At 42.4% G+C, this 20,534-nt stretch overlaps 1 pseudogene; it reads left to right on the top strand.

Moving 5' to 3' along the window:
- LOC111980014 (piggyBac transposable element-derived protein 4-like) overlaps positions 1-20,534 on the top strand; it is a 459,185-nt pseudogene that overhangs the window by 308,211 nt on the left and 130,440 nt on the right.

Genomic DNA, 20,534 nt, shown 5'->3' with positions numbered 1-20,534 from the left:
TTTTTGTTGGTGACGTTGGGTCCGGGTGCCGCTGCCGGAAGAACCGGGGATAACTCAGCTGGCTTCTATGCCTTAGCTGGCTCGAGAGGTTTCCTTGCCTCGGTTGGCTCGGCAGGCTCCCATCCCACGTCATGCCTCAGCCGGCTTGTCGGGCTCCCACGCCTCAGCCGGCTCATCGGGCTCCCATCCCACGTTATGCTTTTGCCAGCTCGTCGGGCTCCCGCGCCTCGGCCGGCTCGTCGGGCTCCCATGCCTCGGCCACCCCGTCAGGCTCGCCCAGGTGGGACGCCATCATTACGTGCATCTGCACAATATAGGACTCACCTGGACTCCATTACTTTGTTGATTGCCCCTCTATATCTGTCTGCTCCTCAGTTTGTTCCCCGTGTCAGCATTGATATCGTTACRTTTTCCCCAGTCCAGACGCTGTCCTTGTTTGTTTCTTGTCTATTACCCATTAAATGTTCACTCCCTGTACTTGCTTCTCGTCTCATAGCATCGGTCCTTACAGTTGGAGCTAGAAACACAAGCATTTCGCCGCACCTACGTTAACATCTGCAAATCTGTGAACGCAAACAATAAGCTTTGATTACATTTTTTATTTGATTMGATTTTGATCAACATCATTGATTGTTTATGTTTGAGTGAACTACTTTGCCCTGAAAACCTTGAAWAATCAAACCTGATATCTTCCTGACTTTTCAACCACAAGTGAGAGGGGYATTTGTCTGTTGCGATCTTATACTACTGTATATTCGTATTAATATACAGTACAATTAATGTGAAAGGACAATCGTAAAAAATGTATGATATTTTAGTTGCCATTGAGATAATCAATTTCAAATAAGTGTTTTCCGCAAGGGTGTAACTTCGTGCTGCACATTTGGGGGGTCARGGTAAATGCGGTATGGGGGCAGATGGTTGTTTTTGAAGGGAAAATACATTAAAAAATGTACTGATAATTTTGTAAATATACCCTAATCATAACTGAAATAGCAATATTTTTATATATTTCTTTAAACTTTACTCTTAACAGTTCAGATACTCACCACCACACCCCTTMTTTAACTACATTTAAATGCCAAAACCTATTATTCTATTTGTGTACCCTTCACCATGCTTGGCTTGTACATGGTCTTGAATAGAAAATGTATACCCAATTAACTTAAAAGGAGTCGAGGCAATCAGAGTGTAACCAGAAATGTCTTACTTGGTTACACAATTTAATTGTAGTATATAATAATAAAAAAATTATAATAATAATAATAATAATAAAATAATAAATAAAATAATTCAGTGACATTCAAAATATAATTCTTCAATATGGAATAAAATGCTATAGGAAAATAGACTTCAAAATAAACCAATCAATATGGCATCACGCTCAAGAAATAGATGTAAAAAAGACATAGCAACAACTCATTGTCATTCACCATCAAGTAAAAAAACATACACATTCAATAACAGTCAATAACCGGTTGCAACCTTATACATGGTACAGAGAGGGGTCAGATCTTCAGTCTCAATTAACTTAAATGCAACAAATACCATTTTACGCCTGTCACTGYCAGCAATAACATTCTGGCATATTGTTTCCATATCTATGCTATCCAGCTTCTCCTGGTGAATATGACAGAAAGCAACATGGTTCAATCTGCTTTGTCATTGTTGAGCGCAGCCACGTCTTCAACCTCCTGAGGACACTAAAGCTCYTTTCTGCTTCAGAGGACAAGACACGTACGACAAGGAGCAACCTGACCAGAGCTTCAACATCGGTAAATAAGCCATGAACTTCTACTGGCAGTCCTTTTAGAATTAGAACTAGAACTGAGTAGTTGAGTAAAAACATGGGCAGTTGCACTGCAAGAGAGCGGGTATTAACATCTGGATATTGAGCTACCATAGATGTAATCTGTTCAGTGAGTAGTGTTCTCCAGTTTCAAGGGTCAGTAGACCATCTTGTTGAAACCTCTCATTAAACTGTTAATCGACCGCATCTCCTACCTTATATAACTCTATTCTCTAGTGTTCCATGGGAGATTTTGGTTTATACACATTTGCCTTATAACTCAAATTCTCACCTGATGACCTGTTCGTCCTCTCCCTGCTTCAACATGGGTGGTGCTCTCCCTCTCACTCTCTCTGCTGCGTGTCTCTGGCCCATGCCATGACAATCAAATTAAATCCGAATGGAGGCAATAACATTTGTTATATCACTTGGGCTACAGTCAGAAAAGATGAGAAGTTGAAAAGATAGTGCCATATATATCAAATTCTCACCTGATGACCTGTTCGTCCTCTCCCTGCTYACTCTCTCCCTCTCTCTACTTCCTGCCTTTGACCMCTGCAATAAWCATATGAACAAATACCATTATCATYTGACMAAAATGGCTGGCCTTAATTATGGTGTTAGCTTATTAACATTAATTTGATTMTTTTTTTATTWGCAGAATKATTTATTTACTGGCTGGTAATTATGTATAGCTAGCTAGCTGATGACACACTAGTCCATTATTGTAATGAGTGCGCTGAGAGTCGGGAAGCAAGTACAGGGAGTGAGTGTTTTAATAAATAAACACGAAACACAAACAACRCGCYGACATGAAACAGAGTCAATAACAGCTGAGGAAAGAAACAAGGGGAGTGACAGATATGGGGAAGATAATCAGGGAGGTGATGGAGTCCAGGTGAGTGTCATGAGGCRCAGGTGCGCTTGACGATGGTGACAGGTGTGCGGGATAATCAGCAACCYGATGACCTAGAGGCCGGAGAGGGAGTATACGTGACAATTATGAATTGTACRGTGTACGGTGTAGTTAGCTAGCCAGCTATTTAGCCATTCCTTCATAACTTACAGTTCTCTGCAGCCTAATCTTATGTCCTGCACTTTTCTCTTATTTGGTGATGGCATCTCCATTAAGGGCACTACCCACTGGGCACAGTCGTCAGTTCAATGTCTAGTTTGATTTWCATTTGATTGAGTTGTCAACTAACGTGAACTCAACGAGAAATCAATAAAAAATCTCTGGGAACTAAAAATATATATTTTGAGGAATATTTTGAGGAACTTAGTCGGGGTCTCAACTTAGTGTTTAGAGTTATTATAATAGTTCAAAGAAYGTGCAATTAAAAAATGTGGTTGTGCATCAGCAGTCACTCAATTAGCCCATGTCAGCAAATTGTATTTATTTATTCGTAAGTTCGTCTAGCGGCCAGCAATCGAAACTTGTAGTAAGCATGGTCGAATTACCGACCATTGATCATCAGTTATCATATTAAAAACTGCAAACTTTTTCTCCATCCTATGGCAAAATGTATAGAATTGCTAGAAATGAGCTGTAAAGCTGCTGATTTTTCTCTCCACCCCATTGGAAACATGTGTAGAATTGCAGCAAACTTGCTTTAAAATGAAAACATTTTCTCTATGGCAAAACGTGCAGAATTCCAGGAAAAGTATCTTCGCTGTGGCCCCCACCCCCATCAAAGTTTCCCATCGCTGATCTAGAGGGTAACTCTTCGCTGTAACGAGGGGGGCCGCTAAAATGTTTTACTCGCAAAGTGGGGTAAGCAGACCCATGAGCCACTGCGGCCCCTCATTTCCTTTTTACATTKAAYCTTTATTTAACTCATGATGAGTTCCAATGTTTTGTGGCCCCCACCCCCATCAAAGTTGCCCCCCCCTCAACTCATTCAGTTAGTAGTCAAAACATCAATATCACAACCCAGCAGAGTTTATAAATGGGACAGACTCCACCTAACCGTACACAAGGGRAAATGAATCTTGTTTGAAGTGGTTTTGTCATTGCCTGCAATCATTACTCTGGATAGAAGATATTTCATGCCTCAGAACTATACCTTCATTACCTTTTTCCAAAAATGTATTTCCCAAGCCTGAAGAACAAACAACATTTTACCTCAATTATAAAACCATAATTTGCTCAACCGGACTCATTTTGGATGTTCTGTTTGACAGCGGGCAATCGGTCAACTTGCCATGCATCTCACACCACATCTGTCCCTGTATGAGACGAGGTGAACGACAGTGAGAGTTAGAAAGAGACCGACAGAAAGAGAGAGACATGTTCTATGTCTCATCACCCCCAGGACGTCCGCTATCTCCGAACAGCTGTTGTCTGAGAGCTAGAGGCAACACTGCGGCGTCCTGTCAACTCCTTCTCCTGTGAAAGCCTTGTGCATGCGAAACAGTTACACGCTGCCCTCTCGCTCTCTACCTCCGTCACTCTCTCCCCCATCTCTCGCTCCGTCTTTCACTACCTCCCTCCCTCCCTCTCTCTCTCCGTCTCACTCACTCACTCACTCTCTCTCACCCTCCTCTTTAATGCTCCGCACCTTCAAATCTAATCCAATCAAGCTTTATTTCTATAGCACATTTCAGACCTGAATGCAACGTAATGTGCTTCACAGGAAAAAACAAATAAAAAACAATGAAAATAAAAACAGAAATGTACCACACAACAAACATAAGAGGATTAAAAACAAAAGAATAACAATAAAAACTGACAGATTAAAAAGTACCCTAAGGAAAAGCAAAGCTAAAAAGATCTCTTAAGATCTCTTTTTAAATATGTCCACAGTTTCGGCCCCCTTCAGGTTCTCTGGCAGGCTGTTCCAGAGGCTGAGGGCATAGTAACTGAAGGCTGCYTCTCCATRCCTCTTGGTCCTAGGCTTTGGATCTTAGCACACATGCACTCACTCACGCACACACAATACATTCATGCTACACACACACATCACAATTGCTGCTACCAGACTTATTTACCATTGCAAATATTGCAGAATTTAAACACTTGCCCCCCAATCCAACCTTCCTCTGATACATGTGTAAATATTGTACTATAAATTGTGCCTTCCTGTATTATACTTACGCTAAAATGTTTATTCTATTCTACTGAGCCATTTACTTTATGTTCATATTCATATATTTTATTATTTCTTATTGTTGTTGCATTGTCGAGAAGGAACCCGCAAGTAAAAAATTTTTGGGATGGTGTACTGTATACCATGTGTATCCTGTACATACGACYAAGAAAACTTGAAACTTGTCTCTTAATATGTGCACCTCCACTTTCTATTGCATAAGCTTTGTCTCTGTGCCACCTTTTAAACAATCTTCTCATATCTCTCTCTGGTCACATTCCATGAGTTCACATTCTCTCATTATAGACACAGACGGCGCCATCTTGCCGAAGAACATGGCTGACGTTTTACATTCTCCCAACCAATTGTACTATTTTGGGCAAATCTGGGATCCTTCTGAGAATTCGGAGACCAGCGAGTAAACTCCCAATGCCTTCCATTCTTCTTGCTAGCGTGCAATCATTGGAAAATAAAATTGATGACCTACTATTAAGATAATCCTACCAACGGTACATTAAAAACTGTAACATCTTATATTTCACTGAGACGTGGATGAACGAAGATACGGACAATATAGAGCTAGCGAGATTTTCCATGCACTGGCAGAACAGAGACGCTACCTCTGGTAAGACGAGGGGTGGGGGTGTGTGTCTTTTTGTCAATAACAGCTGGTGAGTAATGTATAATATCTCAAGCTCGAGTCTAATATCAAGCAATGTCTAATATTTCAAGTCTCAAGGTATTGCTCGCCTGAGGTAGAGCTGCAGACCACATTATCTACCAAGAGAGTTCTCATCTGTATTATTCGTAGCCGTCTATTTACCACCACAAAACAAAGTTGTCACTAACAGCGCTCTCAACCAACTCTATAAGGCCAAAAGCAAAGAAGAATGCTAACCCAGAAGCACCGCTCCTAGTGGCCGGGGACTTTAATGCAGGCAAACTTAACCACGACTCTGGGACTAAACACCTCCCTCTGCAACTGGATCCTGGACTTCCTGACGGGCTGCCCCCAGGTGGTAAGAGTAGACAACAACACGTCTGCCATGCTGATCCTTAACACTGGGGCCCCTCAGGGGTGAGAACTTAGTTCCCTCCTGTATTCCCTTTTCACCCACGACTGCGTGGCCAAACCCGACTCCAACACCATCATTAAGTTTGCTGACAACACAACAGTGGTAGGCCTGATCACCGACAACGATGAGACGGCCTATGGGGAGGAGGTCAGAGAACTGGCATTGTGGTGCCAGGACAACAACCTATCCCTCAATGTGAGCAAGACAAAGGAGCTGATCGTGGACTACAGGAAATGGCGGGCCGAACAGGCCCCAATTAACATCGACTGGGCTGTAGTGGAGGGGGTCGAGAGTTTCAAGTTCCTTGGTGTCCACATCACCAATAAACTATCATGGTCCAAACATACCAAGGCAGTCGTGAAGAGGGCACAACAAAACCTTTCCCCCTGAAAAGATTTGACATGGGTCCACAGATCCTCAAAAGGTTGTACACGCTGCACCATCGAGAGCATCTTGACCGGTTGCATCACCAAATGGTATGGCAACTGCTCGGCATCTAACCGTAAGGCGCCACAGAGGTTAGTGCGTATGGCCCAGTACATCACTGGGGCCAAGCTTCCTGCTATCCAGGACCTAAATAATAGGCGGTGTCAGAAGAAAGCCCATAAAATTGTCAGAGACTCCAGTCACCCAAGTTATAGACTGTTTTCTCTGCTACCGCACGGCAAGCGGTACCGGAGCGCCAAGTCTAGGACCAAAAGGCTCCTCAACAGCTTCTACCCCCAAGCCTTTAGACTGTTGAACATTTCATAAAAATCGCCACCGGACAATTTACATTGACCCCCCCTCCCTTTTGTACACTGCTGCTACTCGCTATTTGTTTGTTACCTATGCATAGTCACTTCGCCCCTACCTACACGTACAGATTACCTCAACTAGCCTGTACCCCTGCACACTGACTCGGTACCAGTGCCCCCTGTATATAGCCTCGTTATTGTTATTCTTATTGTGTTACTTTTTATTATTACTTTTTATTTTAGCCTACTTGATAAATCTTTTCTTCTTCTTGAACTGCACTGTTGGTTAAGGGCTTGTAAGTAAGCATTTCACTAAAAAGTCTACACTTGTTGTATTCGGTGCATGTGGCAAATAAAGTTTGATTTTGAATTGAACAAAACATTTGACAAGGATCATCAACTAGATTCAGCCGCGGGCCAATTTTTTCTTGAGCGGATGGTCAGGGGGCCGGAACATAATTACAAATAATTTAAAGACCGCAAATCAAATCAAATCTATTGGTATTGGTCACATACACATATTTAACATATGTTATTGTGTGTGTAGCAAATGCTTGTGTTCCTAGCTTCAACAGTGCAGTAGTATCTAACAATTCACAACAATACACACAAATCTAAAAGTCAAATAATGGAATTAAGAAATATATAAATATTAGGACGAGCAATGTCTGAGTGGTATTGACTAAAATACAGTAGAGTACAGTACATACATATGAAATGAGTAAAACACTATATAAAAATTATTAAAGTGACTAATGTTCCATTTAAAGTGACCAGTGATTCCATGTCTATGTACATAGGCAGCAGCTTCTAAAGTGCAGGGTTGAGTAACCGGGTAGTAGCCGGCTTGTGACTGCTATTTAACAGTCTGATGGCCTTGAGATAGAAGCTGATTTTCAGTGTCTCAGACCCAGCTTTGATGCACTTGTACTGACGTCGCCTTCTGGATGATAGCGGGGTGAGCAGGCCTTGGCTCGGGTGGTTGATGTCCTTGATTATCTTTTTGGCCTTCCTGTGACATCGGGTACTGTAGATGTCCTGGGGTTGCGGGTGGTGCAGTTGGTGTACCAGGCGGTGATACAGCCCGACAGGATGCTATCAGTTGTATATCTGTAAATGTTTGTGAGGGTCTTAGGGGTCAAGACAAATTTCTTCAGCCTCCTGAGGTTGAAGAGGCGCTGTTGCGCCTTCTTCACCACACTGTCTGTGTGGGTGGACCATTTAAGAATGTCAGTGATGTGTACGCCAAGGAACTTGAAGCATTTCCCTTTCATTGCGGTCCCGTTGATGTGAATAGGGGCATGCTCTCTGTTGTCTCCTGAAGTCCACGATCAGCTCCTTTGTTTTGTTGATGTTGAGGGAGAGGTTATTTTCCTGGTACCACTCCACCAGGGCCCTCACCTTCTCCTTGTAGGCTGTCTAGTCATTGTTGGTAATCAGGCCTACTACTGTTGTGTCGTCTGCAAACTTGATGATTGAGTTGGAGGCGTGCCTGGCCATGCAGTCATGGGTGAACAGGTAGTACAGGAGGGGGCTGAGCACGCACCTTTGTGGGGCCCCTGTGTTGAGGATCAGCGTAGTGGAATGTGTTGTTTCCTACGTTCACCACCTGAGGGCAGCCCTTCAGGAAGTCCAGGACCCACGGCGGGGTTCAGACGTCCAGGACACAGGGCATGGTTCAGACCCAGGGACCCGAGCTTAATGATGAACTTGGAGTTGAAGGCTGAGCTATACTCAATGAACAGCATTCTTACATAGCTTTTCCTCTTGTCCAGATGGGATAGGGCAGTGTGCAGTGCAATGGCGATGTCATCATCTCCAGATCTATTGGGGTGGTATGCAAATTGAAGTGAGTCTAGTGTGTCAGGTGAGGTAGGGGTGATATGATCCATAACTAGCCTCTCAAAGCACTTCACGATGACAGAAGTCCACGATCATTTCCTTTGTTTTGTTGACGTTGAGGGAAAGGGTATTTTCCTGGTACCACTCCACCAGGGCCCTCACCTTCTCCCTGTAGGCTGTCTAGTCATTGTTGGTAATCAGGCGATAGTGATTTAGTTCAGTTACCTTTGCTTTCTTGGGTACAGGAACAATTGTGGACATCTTGAAGCAAGTGGGTACAGCAGACTGGGATAGGGAGAGACTGAATATGTCCGTGAACACTCCAGCCAGCTGGTCTGCGCATGCTCTGAGGACGCGGCTAGGGATACTGTCTGGACCGGCAGCCTTGCGAGGGATAACACGCTTAAATGTCTTACTCATGTCGGCCACGGAGAACGAGAACCCACAGTCCTTGGGAGCGGACCGCATCGGTGGCCCTGTGTTATCCTCAAAGCGGGTGAAGAAGGTGTTTAGCTTGTTCAGGGGCAAGATGTCTGAGTCTGCGACGTGGCTGGTTATCCCTTTGTAATCCGTGATTGTCTGTAGACCCTGCCACATACGTTTTGTGTCTGAGCCGTTGAATTGCGACTCCACTTTGTCTCTGTACTGATGTTTTGCCTGTTTGATTGCCTACGGAGTTAATAATTACACTGTAATTATGCGGTGGTTTGTGCTTTCAGTTTTGTGCGAATGCTGACATCTATCCACGGTTTTTGGTTTGGGTAGGTTTTAATAGTCATAGTCATAACTTTAATTACATTTGTATATGATCACATGTCTCTCATTTGTATATGATCACATGTCTCTCATTTGTATATGATCACAGGATTTCCAAAATCCAAATCACTTCGAGATGATTTCCTGGTATTTTTAAAGTATTTTATGTCCAACAATAAATAAATAAAATACATATGTATTATAATTATTGTTTTATTTAGTGCTTGAGCCAGACATGTGAAGGACAGAGGACAGGACACAAAGAGGTAATACAGTGACTTGCAAAAGTCTTCACCCCCTTGGCATTTTTCCTATTTTGTTGCCTTACAACCTGGAATAAAAATAGATTTTTTGGGGGGGTTGTATCATTTGATTTACATAACATACCTACCAATTTGAAGATGCAAAATATTTTTGATTGTGAAACAAACAAGAAATAAGACAAAGCAACGGAAAACTTGATGATGATGATGCCACCACCATGCTTCACTGTGGGGATGGTGTTCTCGTGGAGATGAGAGGTGTTGGGTTTGCCCCAGACATAGCGTTTTCCTTAAGCTCTATTTTAGACTCATCTGACCAGAATACCTTCATCCATATGTTTGGGGAGTCTCCCACATGCCTTTTGGCGAACACCAATTTTTTTCTTTAAGCAATGGCTTTTTTCTGGCCACTCTTCCGTAAAGCCCAGCTCTGTGGAGTGTACGGCTTAAAGTGGTCCTATGGACAGATACTCCAATCTCTGCTGTGGAGCTTTGCAGCACCTTCAGGGTTATCTTTGGTCTCTTTGTTGCCTCTGATTAATGCCCTCCTTGCCTGGTCYGTGAGTTTTGGTGGGCGACCCTCTCTTGGCAGGTTTGTTGTGGTGCCATATTCTTTCCATTTTTKAATAATGGATTTAATGGTGCTCCGTGGGATGTTCAAAGTTTCTGATCTTTTTTTATAACCCAACCCTGATCTGTACTTCTCCACAACTTTGTCCTTAACCTGTTTGGAGAGCTCCTTGGTCTTCATGGTGCCGCTTGCTTGGTGGTGCCTGTCACATCTGCTCCTGCCACGCCCTCTAGTGCTCATCCTRTGTCTTCTTGACCTGCCGCCACTCCCACAGTGCTCTCTCCCTCTCCTTCTCTCTGTGTGTGTGTGTGATTGTGTGGGTGGAGACAGGTGCGCTAGAGTCAGAGCAGATCCTCACCAGCTGCAACCTGTTCCATAATCAAGACCTCTACATATACTCAGTCCTGCCTCTTCCACACTGCCAGATCGTTATCTCTGCTCAGTCAGTCCATGTTTCTAGMCATTTGTTCCTGTTGTCCTTGTTTTCCCTTGCTTGAAGCTGTTTCCTCTCCACTATAGTTCTGCCCGCTCTGACTCTGRTCCCTGTCTCCAGTTCGACTTCTCGTCAGTCCTGCTACTCTGYCCCAACACCTCTCGCTCCAGCCTCAGCCTCTGCACCTGGTTTCCGGCAACCCGCTCGAGCTTCCCCTGGCCTGCACTCAATCTTCCCCCCGTGTTTCAATAAATACCTTGGTTACCTCATCCCAGTATCCTCATCTGACTCTGCTCTTGGGTTCACCTGTTCCGGTCCGTGTGACAGTGCCCCTTGCTTAGTGGTGTTGYAGACTCTGGGGCCTTTCAGAACAGSTGTGTGTATATATATACTGAGCTCATGTGACAGATCATGTGACACTTAGATTACACACAGGTTGACTTTATTTAACTAATTATGTGACTTTTGAAGGTAATTAGTTGCAACAGATCTTATTTAGGGGCTTCATAGCAAAGGGGGTGAATACATATGCACGCACCACTTTTCGAATTTTTTTAAACAAGTTATTTTTTTCATTCGACTTCACCAATTTGGACTATTTTGTGTATGTCCATTACATGAAATCCAAATAACAATCCATTTAAATTACAGGTTGTAATGCAACAAAATAGGAAAGATGCCAAGGGGGAWGAATACTTTTGCAAGGCACTGTACCACTCATTTAGCAGACCAGATTGATTGTGTATTAGGCAGCACCTTTAATAAATTTCCCTATATAAGAAAATGAATAAACATGTCCTGAACTGATTGACCTGTGAAGCTTGTAATGCTCTCGGCTCCCCTCAGCTGTCAGAAGCAATTTGCAAAGAGGAGAATTAGGCAGTGTCAAACTATTCTCCGGTCTCCATGGTACCAATTTAAATGGCACGGACTACACCAGTCATGCATATGTATGAAGTTAAAATACAAGACACCAGATATTGACTATWACCACTAGTGTTCATTTCACCATTTGTTTTACACTTTTGGGGACTTTTCTGTTCTTGTTTTTTATACTGTGTCTCTCCATACAAGTGTTAAGGTATTGCATGAAATTTGTTAGGAATGCTATATAAAGTCACTGTCAGCAAAAAGTGGTGTAGTTGTAGTAGAATATGAACTCATCTGATTTCATGAGTTTGGATCTGTTCAGAGCTCTCCTCAGGACACAGGAGGTAAATATTTCAATGGAAACCCTGTGCTGTCTCAGAATGAGATGGAAGAGGGTAAATACAGGGATTTGTGAACTTTCTGTTAACCTACCAGATGTGTCTGGGTTGGGTGCCTGTCTGCTGAGAAGATTACAGTCTTGAGTCAGGCTGTAATCTCAGGACCGTGACATTGTGTAATAGCTCCCACTATAGAGTTTTCAGATTTTCAGATGGGCTTTTTTAAATCCAAGTGTATGAGATTTTAGATAGCGAGCAGGCAGAGTTATCTTTGTCAGAACCACTACATTTATAATGCACTCACGCTGTTGCTTGCTGTTTGATATTTGTACAACATCTCCTGTCAAAAAAAATTAAGTGTTCAAAATCTAATTAATAAAGAATTAAAATCATATCTTTCCCTGTGGAGAAACTGTTGCCAAWTAAGCTAGACACAACACGGCACTAAGTGTGCACCTGTTTCTTAGTCAGTTAAGTGGCAGCTTGACTAATTCATTTGAGACCATTTAATGTGTATGAGAAACAGCTTAAGMTGGATGCGTCAGTGACTAAAACCACCAGCATTAGTAGCCATTATCTAAAACCCATGTGCATTCCTAAAAAGACGGTAGACACACACAGCGACAGATATTCACCTTGTCAGCTCGGGGATTCGATCCGACAACCTTTCAGTTACTGGCCCAACGCTCTAACCACTAGGCTACCTGCCACMCCACAACTACAGCCCACAACATGCTTATAACACAACATGTGTACAGTGCTCCTGTACAACAAACATTATGTCTTTGATAGAGCATGGCGCTTGCATCGCCGGAGTTGTTGGTTCGATTCACATGGGGGACCAATACAAAAATATATGCACTACTGTAAGTCGCTCTGGATAGAGAGTGTCTGCTAAATGACTAAAATGTTAAGCAAAAATGTAAAATGTAATAAAATACATACACAGTGCCTGGTGTGCCTCTGTGAAAATGGTCTTATTGAATGGTCATATTAAATCTCTCCTTATGTCAGTCTGTTGTCCCCACTTGCTTCAAGATGTCCACCAATGTTCCTGTACCCAAGAAAGCCAATGGAACTGAACTAAATGACTATGTTTATTATATATGCATAGTCACTTTAACTATACATTCATGTACATAGTACCTCAATTGGCCGGACCAACCAGTGCCCCCGCACATTGGCTAACCGGGCTATCTGCATTGTGTCCCACCCACCACACGCCAACCCCTCTTTTACGCTACTGCTACTCTCTGTTTATCATAAATGCATAGTCACTTTAAGCATATCTAAATGTACATACTACCTGTGGTCCCGTGTGGCTCAGTTGGTAGAGCATGGCGCTTGCAACGCCAGGGTTGTGGGTTCATTCCCCACGGGGGGACCAGGATGAATATGTATGAAATTTGTAAGTCGCTCTGGATAAGAGCGTCAGCTAAATGACGTAAATGTACCTCAATCAGCCCGACTAACCGGTGTCTGTATGTAGCCTCGCTACTGTTATTTTCCATTGTCTTTTTACTCATTCTTATTTCTTTACCTACCTATTGTTCACCTAATACCTTTTTTGCATTATTGGTTAGAGCCTGTAAGTAAGCATTTCACTGTAAGGTCTACACCTGTTGTATTCGGCGCACGTGACAAATMAACTTTTATTTGATTTGATCGCCATGTAGCACTCACTTCTGTCATCATGAAGTGTTTGAGAGGCTARTTAAGGACCAGAGCATTCTGGCAGGCTGTATCACCGTATGATACGGCAAATGCACCACCTACATCCGCAGGGATCTCCAGAGGGTGGTGCGGTCAGTCCAACGCATCACCGGGGGCACACTGCCTGCCCTCCTGGACATCTACAGCACCTGGTGCCACAGGAAGGCCAAGAAGCTCATCAAGGACGTCAGCCACCTGAGCCACRGCTTGTTCACCCCGCTACCATCTAGAAGGCGGAGACAGGACAGGTGCATCAAAGCTGGGACCGAAAGACTTTGAAACAGCTTCTATCTCCAGGCCATCAGACTGTTAAACAGTCATCACTAGCCGTCCTCCGCACCGGTACCCTGCCCTGAACCTTAGACACTGTCACTAGCCGGCTACCACCCGGTACTCAACCCTGCACCTTAAAGAATGCTGGCCTATGTACAGTGCATTCGGGAAGTATTCAGACCCCTTGACTTTTTCCACATTCTGTTACATTACAGCCTTATTCTAAAATTGATTAAATAATGACAAAGCAAAAACAGGTTTTAAAAAAACTGAAATATCACATTTACATAAGTATTCAGACCCTTTACTCAATACTTTGTTGAAGCACCTTTGGCAGCTATTACAGCCTCGAGTCTTCTTGGGTATGACGGTACATGCTTGGCACACCTGTATTTGGGGAGTTTCTCACATTCTTCTCTGCASATCCTCTCAAGCTCTGTCAGGTTGATGGGGAGCGTCGCTGCACAGCTATTTTCAGGTCTCTCCAGAGATGTTCAATCGGGTTCAAGTCCAGGCTCTGGCTGGGCCACTCAAAGACATTCAGAGACTTGTCCCGATGCCACTCCTGAGTTGTCTTGGCTGTGTGCTTAGGGTCGATGTCTTGATAGAAGGTGWACCTTCACCCCAGTCTGAGGTCCTGAGCACTCTGGAGCAGGTTTCCATCAAGGATCTCTCTGTACTTTGCTCCGTTCATCTTTCCTTCTATCCTGATTAGTCTCCCAGTCCCTGCCACTGAAAAACAGACCCACAGCATGATGCTGCCACCACCATCCTTCACCGTAGGGATGGTGCCAGGTTTCCTCCAGATGTGATGCTTGGCATTCAGGCCAAAGAGTTCAATCTTGGTTTCATCAAACCTGTTTCTCATGGTCTGAGAGTCCTTTAGGTGCCTTTTACTGARGAATGGTTTACGTCTGGCCACTCTACCATCCTGATTGGTGGAGTGCTGCAGAGATGGTTCTTTCTGGAAGGTTCTCCCATCTCCACAGAGGAACTCTGGAGCTCTGTCAGAGTGACAATCKGGTTCTTGGTCACCTCCCTGACCAAGGCCCACCTCCCCCGACTGCTCAGTTTGGCCGAGCGGMCAGTTATAGGAAGAGTCTTGGTGGTTCCAAACTTCTTCCATTCAGAATGATGGAGGCCACTGTGTTCTTGGGGACCTTCAATGCTGCAGACATTTTTTGGTAGCCTTCCCCAGATCTGTGCCTCGACACAATCCTGTCTTGGAGCTCAATGGACAATTCCTTCAACCTCGTGGCTTGGTTTTTGCTCTGACATGCACTGTCAACTGTGGGACCTTATATAGACAGGTGTGTGCCTTTCCAAATCATGTCCAATCAATTGAATTTACCACAGGTGGACTCCAATCAAGTTGAGTAAACATCTCAAGATGATCAAGAAACAGGATGCACCTGAGCTGATTTGAGTCTCATAGCAGAAGGTCTGAATACTTATGTAAAATAAGTAGTTCTGTTTTTATTTTAATGTTTTGTAAACATTTCTAAAAAAATCGTTTTCGCATGTTATCATGGTATTTGTTGTGATTTGTATTTATCTAATAAAAAGAAATATATTTAATCAATTTTAGAATAAGCTGTAACATAAAACAATGTGGAAAAAAGTCAAGGTCTGAATACTTTCTGAATGCACTGTACATAGAGTCATTGAACACTGTAATTTAATGTTACATACGTTTTACCCACTTTAGAATATACTGTATTCTAGTATGGCTCATCCTATATAACTACAGCTGTACACACCTTTTTCATTCACATATTGTCCATATGTCTATACACACTATTATTATACACTGAGTATAACCAACAAGGAACACCTTCCTAAATTGACAAGGTGTCAAAGCGTTCTACAGGATGCTGCCCATGTGACTCTAATGCTTCCACAGTTGTCAAGTTGCTGGATGTCCTTTGGGTGGTGGAACATCTTGATACAAACGGGAAACTGTGAGCTTAACCCCGTCAAAGGACTTAAATTATTTTGTCTTGTCCATATTAACCCTACATAAGAATGGACATACATACACACAATCCATCTCTCTGTTGTCTCAAAGGCTTAAAAAATCCTCTTTGTAAACATGTCTCCTCCCCTATCATCTAACACTGCTTTGAAGTGAAATTATAAACAGTTGACATCAATAAGAGAACATAGCTCACCTGGTCAGTCTACATGTCATAGAAAGAGAGTGATTCCTTAATGTTTTGTATACTCAGTGTTATATATATATATTTTTTTTATATATTTTTTTTATTCCGGCGATCTTGACATTTGCTCATGCTGATATGCTCATTCTGATAAAAAAAAACATATTTTTTCATATACATTTTTGTATTTGAGATATTACTGCATTGTTGGAGCTAGAAACATAAGCATTTCACTGCACCTGCGATAACATCTGCAAATCTGTGTACCCGACCAATAAACTTAATTTGATTTGAAAAAGGTCTGACAGTGCAACAATGCCATCTACAGATATTTGGTAAGTAATGGGTCCCAGGAAATGCTTTTTATAGTTAAATACCTGCTGCCACCATGTGGTATCCTTCAAGAAATACAACTTGAAACAGAGAATTGTTATTTTATTTAATTGAATCTTTATTTAACTAGRCAAGTCAGTTAAGAATAAATTCTTATTTACAAYGACGGCCTTCCAAAAGGCAAAAGAACTCCTGCTGATATAAAAAAWTWATAAAATATAAATATAGGACAAAACACACATCACGACGAGAGACAACACTACATAAAGAGAGAGCTAAGACAACAACATAGCAAGGCAGCAACACATGACAACACAGCATGGTAGCAACACAAAATAACATCAACATGGTAGCAACAGAACATGGTAGCAGCACAAAACATGGTACAAACATTATTGGGCACAGACAACAGCACAAAGGGCAAGAAGGTAGAGACAATAACACAAAACACAATGCAGCCACAACTGTCAGTAAGAGTGTCCGTGATTTAGTCTTTGAATAAAGAGATTGAGATAAAACAGAGCGTTGGGGACCTTTAACAGAATGTGACTGGCAGAATGGGTGTTGTATGTGGAGGTTGAGGGCTGCAGTAGATATCTCAGATTGGGGAAGTACAGAGAAATACAGAGGAAAAGTGTGGTTATTTTGTTTCTCCCTATTATTAAAGCGTAAAAAAAATGTATTTTTGAAAAACACTAAACATCTATTTTATATCCTTCTAAAATAAAGGATTCTGTTATAAAGGGGTTACTAGATTATTTAATAAACTAATCTCACAAGTGTATCTGTTCCAAAGATGATACATTGTCAATGATGACTGCAGCATATCAGGGTCACCACAGTTCCCAGATCCTCATTCACTGTGACAGTGCATTTTGAGTGGTGTGAAGCCTGAGCAATAGAATAAGTTGTGGTTTCACATTAATAAATCAACTCATCAGATTTTGTTCAATAGTGGTAACATAAAATTAATAATCATCAATCGTTCAAGCTCTGAATGCTGAAATATACCTTGGTAACCAGTTTATAATAGCAATAAGGCACCTGGGGGGGTTGTTGTAAATGACCAATACACCACCGCTAAGRACTGTATCCAGGCACTGCCTAAAAACACCCCTTAGCCATGGTATATTGGCCATATACAAAACGTCCTCGGGCCTAATTGCTAAAGTATAGGCCATATAATGGTTATTGCCTATTGCACCCCAAATACTCAAGCAACTAGGCTATCAGTCAATTCAAGTCTCAAACTACCMAATACTATGTAGATGACAATGTGAAGTTTTTTACTCATGAATCCTTCAATTAGGCCTAGGTCTACTATTTTTTTTATTTACTCGTGAAAATGTTTTTGTTCATGTAGTGTATGTCTGCAGAAGCTAACACAAAAAAATTATCAACAGCTTTGGCGTGATTATGACCGAACAGCACTGTTTTTCAAAGGAGCTTTTCTTGAGATATTAGCACGAGCGCATTGGCCATCACTAGTGAGTAGCCTATGCTTCATCTTCATCAGTGGGTGAGTCAGTGTCACTAGAAAGTTTATTTTGTAGCCTTTATATCTATATATATATAGATATAAATATACAGTGCATTCAGAAAGTATTCAGACCCTTTCCCTTTTTCCACATTTTGTTACGTTGCAGACTTATTCCAAAATGTATTAAATAAAAAACKTTCCTCATCAATCTACACACAATACCCCATAATGACAAAGCAAAAACAAGTTTTTAGAAATGTTAGCAAATTTATTTAAAATAAAAAACAGAAATACTTTATTTACATAAGTATTCAGAACCTTTGCGATGAGACTCGAAATTCAGCTAAGGTGCATCCTGTTTCCGTTGATCATCCTTGAGATGTTTCTACAACTTGATTGGAGTCCACCTGTGGTAAATTCAATTGATTGAACGTGATTTGACAGTGCATGTCAGAGCAAAAACCAAGCCATGAGGTTGAAGGAATTGTCCGTAGACCTCCGAGATAGTATTGTGTCAAGGCACAGATCTGGGGAACGGTAACAAAAAACATTCTGACCAGCATCTGAGGTCCTAGAGATCAACTGAGGTGCCCTCATTTCGATAAATGAAAAAATATATGGAAAAACCACCAAGACTCTACTTTACAGCTGCAGCTGAGGCCAAAGCTGAGCGAGATTGGAGAGAAAGGTCCTGACGAAATCGGCGCCCCCTGATCTTTGGTGGGGGACCAATTTGGAACAATGAAATGTTCACTTTGACAGGCTCCAGAGTTCCTCATGGGAAAGAATTGGGAGAACCGTCCAGAAAAGGAACAACCATTCTCAAGCACTCCACATCAAAGAAGCCATATGGGTGAAAGGGTGGGTGTGAGAGCGCGACTACCTCAGTCCACAACGCACGGATTCTGCGTAGATCCTAGACTACGCACAAAGGCACCTAAAGACCCTCATAGACACAGACGAAATTCCGGCTTTTGATGAAACAAGATGGAACTCTGTGGCCTGAATGCCAAGCATTCACGAAATGGGTGGCAGCATCATGCTGTGGGGATTGTTTCAGTGGCAGGGACTGGGAGACTGTCAGGATCGAGAGAAGATGAACAGAGCAAAATACAGAGAGATCTTGATGAAAAAATGCTCCAGAGTGCTCGGACCTAAGACTGTGGCGAAGGTTCCTTCCAACAAGACAACGACCCTAATCACACAGCAAGACAATGCAGGAGTGTATCGGGACAAGTCTCTGTGATGTCCTTGAGTGGCCCAGCCAGAGCCAGAGCCTGGACCCGACACCAATCTAACATCTCTGGAGAGACCTGAAAATAGCTGTGCAGCGACGTCCCCATCAACTGACAGACCTGAGAATATCTGCAGAGAAAGAACGGGTGAAACTTCCCCAAATATAGGTGTGCCATGCTTTCTAAAGTCACACTCCCACCAAGCACGATCCGAGGCTGATAAAATCGCTGCCCCAAAGGTGCGTTTCAGACATAGAGTACTGAGTAAGAATGGTCTGAAATACTTATGTACAAAGTGAAGCTTATATCAGTGTGGGGATTTATGCTCTATTTTACGTGATTTTGCAGCACCCAAAGAAGAAACACAGTTTGCACAGGAAGTTACATATGGTAAACGTACAAGTGTGTGCATTGATAGAAGTATCGACTTGATACTGATCTCAAATGTATTCGGAGGTAGGCTCTATATTCACCAAGAACTCCATTGAGAGTGTAGTGCTAATTGCGTGAGTGGATGTTTTATGTCAGCTATGAAAGCAGCCTCATGCAGCGTATATTCTTTCTTATATTTGATTTTTGGAATAGTGATAGCGCTAGCGGAATTTCCTACCGTAGACATCTATTAATGAAGTGACAGTCGCACACCCCGCGCACCAAAAACATCAGTAAATTATGGAGGAAAACCCCTACCTTAGAAACCTCGTCCCTAATATTATTAGAAAAAAAAGCAACAATTTTTTTGGGTTCCATAAAATAACATCCAAATATGATTCGAGAAATACACAGGCGTGAAGACAATTGTATTATGTTGATAAATTGACTATTGTAGCTTGTGAAAAGGCAGATTTTTTATGGAATATCTATATAGGCGTACAGAGGCCCATTATCAGCAACCATCACTCCTGTGTTCCAATGGCACGTTGTGTTAGCTAATCCAAATGTATCATTTTAAAAGGCGAATTGATCATTAGAAAACCCTTTTGCAATTATGTTAGCACAGCTGAAAACTGTTGTGCTGATTAAAGAAACAATAAAACTGGCCTTCTTTAGACTAGTTGAGTATCTGGAGCAGCGGGATTTGTGGGTTCGATTACAGGCCTAAAATGGCCAGAAACAAATAACTTTCTTCTGAAACTCGTCAGTCTATTCTTGTTCTGAGAAATTAAGGCTATTCCATGTGAGAAAATGTCAAGAAATTGAGGATCTCGTACAACGCTGTGTACTACTGCCTTCACAGAACAGCRCAAACTGGCTCTAACCAGAATACAAAGAGGAGTGGGAGGCCCCGGTGCACAACTGAGCAAGAGGACAAGTACATTAGAGTGTCTAGATTGAGAGACAGACGCCTCACAAGTTCTCAACTGGCAGCTTCATTAAATAGTACCCGCAAAACACCAGTCTCAACATCAACAATGAAGAGGCGACTCCGGGATGCTGGCCTTCTAGGCAGCCCAAACTTTTGAACGGTAGTGTACAGCAGCCAWGGTGATAATGGCTGGGGTCATTTTTGCTTGTTTTTTCTGTTCTCCAAATATAACTTTTTTATTTGTATAGAAATGTACAAGTTGAAGCTCATT

Source organism: Salvelinus sp. IW2-2015, linkage group LG20, assembly GCF_002910315.2.
Source record: "Salvelinus sp. IW2-2015 linkage group LG20, ASM291031v2, whole genome shotgun sequence".
In the NCBI taxonomy this organism is placed as follows: domain Eukaryota; kingdom Metazoa; phylum Chordata; class Actinopteri; order Salmoniformes; family Salmonidae; genus Salvelinus; species Salvelinus sp. IW2-2015.
Note: the sequence above shows the minus strand (reverse complement) of the source record. Positions and strands in the feature narration are given on the sequence as shown.